Raw genomic sequence first — 2154 nt, forward strand, 5'->3', positions numbered from 1 at the left:
CCCTCCTAGCGACGTCTGGGGGCGGTGCCCGAAAGGCCACGCCCCGCAGACACGCCCCCCAGATCGCGACCCCGCCCCTCCCCGGCAGGCAAAAGCTCGGCCGCTGTGCTCTGTACCCGCTAAGGCTCCCTTCCCCAACCTAGAGGATCCCATGACCTTCTAGACAGCTCGGCTAAAAGGCACCTGGAGACCATTTCACAGATGGGGAGAGTGAGGGCTAGAGACGTCAAAAGGGTCTTGTTCAAAATATAAGAGAAAGCAAAGTGGTAGATGGGAGGGAGATGGCACTCACCGCCAAGCTTGATTTATGATCCCGGAGACCACATCGTGGAAGAGAAGCAACTCCTGCAAATTGTCCTCTGACCTCCAGGCGCTAACAGTGGCACCCACGCGCCCTTCCCCAATGTATACACACACAAAATAAATGTAACGAATTCGCCGGGCGGAGGTGGCGCATGCCTTTAATCCCAGGACTTGGGAGGCAGAGGCAGGCGGGTCACTGTGTGACTTCAAGGCCAGCCTGGTCTACAAAATCGAGTCCGGGACAGTCAAGGCTTCACAGAGAAACCCTGTCTCGAAAAACAAAAACAAAAAAAGTAACGAATTAACTTAAATAAATACGAGGGAAGAGCTCACCAAAGCAATGGGTGGCTTTGACTGAGAATATGAAGGTTGTAAAATTTTCAGGGAAGGAACCGGAGTATGTATGTAAGCACCCCTAGCAGCTTTCTCAGCTGTCACCGTCCGCATAGTCTCAGGGACAGTGCAGCCTGACTGGGACTCAGGCTTGCTGTGTGACCCCAGGCTGTCCTTCCCTTCCCTGAGTCATGGTACCTGTCACACATAATCCTATCTTTAGTAAGCCCACCGGCCTGACCGAATAGAGGCTCTAAAGCCTTGCTCCAGGAGTCCTTGGCTGCTCCCAAGGCAGCAGGCCTGTTCCAACTCCAGGAAGCCAGCAGTCAATTCTACAGCCAGGTGCGATGGCTCATACCTGTAATCCCAGCTCTCAGAGGATTCCTGCAAGTTCCAAGGCACTGGGGTACAAAATAAAACTTTGCAGAAAAAAAAAAACTAAACAAAACAAAAATGAAAGCCAAATAACAAAGAATTCTAACCACAAAAACCTGACCCTTGGTCCTGGCTGTGCCCAAAGGAATCCCGGGCAGAGGGCATCTAAGGCAGGCACTCACTACCTGGTTTTCAGAAGCCGTGCTTCGGCGCAGCTGTGACCTCTGGCTGGTTTCAGAAGCCTGCAGGCCTATCCTGGCTGGGAAACAGAGAGGCTGTGCGCTCTGGCTGCTTCCTAAAACCCTCCGGTCTGTTCCCAGAACTCTGCTGGACTGGACAGTGCAGCCAACCAAAGCCTCCTTTACACGAGGAGACACTCCCAAGAGTCTGAGACAGATGTCCCAGTAGGAGCCCAGTCGTCCTTGTGGTGAGCATGGTCTGGCTGCTCTGAGTGTCACTTTTTTTGTTTGTTTGTTTTGGTTTTGTTTGTTTGTTTGTTTGTTTGTTTTGTTTTTTTGAGACAGGGTTTCTCTGTGAGCCTTGGCTGTCTAGACTTGCTTTGTAGACCAGGCTGGCCTCTAACTCACAGCGATCCGCCTACCTCTGCCTCCCAAGTGCTGGGAATAAAGGCGTGCGCCACCAGGCCCAGCTCTGAGTATCATCTGTAAAGGAGAGACAGTAAGGGTTTCCCATGGGGCTGTCCTGAGGGACTGAAGTTAAAGGAGTTCAAGCCTACCCTCAAAAACCCACCTGCGTCCACCAGGTGTGGTGGTGCACGCATTTAATCCATGCACTCAGGAGGCAGAGGCAGGTGCATCGCTGTGAGTTCAAGCACAGCCTGGTCTACAAAGCAAGTCCAGGACAGCCAAGGCTACACAGAGAAACCCTATCTTGAAAATCTTTTTTAATAAATAGATAAATAAATAAATAAAATAAAACCCTGCTTCCTCCAGGGATGCCCTCCTAGACCACCACCTCTGGGTGAGATTTCTCCCCAGGGGCCCCAACAGCTTTGAACTGGGAGCATTGTGATGCTGCCGCCCTGTTTTTCCCCCTGGGTCACATCCTCAAGGACATAACAGTTTTCTCACTCATTTTTGACCCCAGCTGCCTACAGAAGGCACAAGGGGAGTTGGAGGGTTG

The sequence above is a fragment of the Acomys minous genome (genome assembly GCF_964271855.1).
Source record: "Acomys minous genome assembly, chromosome: 6".
In the NCBI taxonomy this organism is placed as follows: Eukaryota; Metazoa; Chordata; class Mammalia; order Rodentia; family Muridae; genus Acomys; species Acomys minous.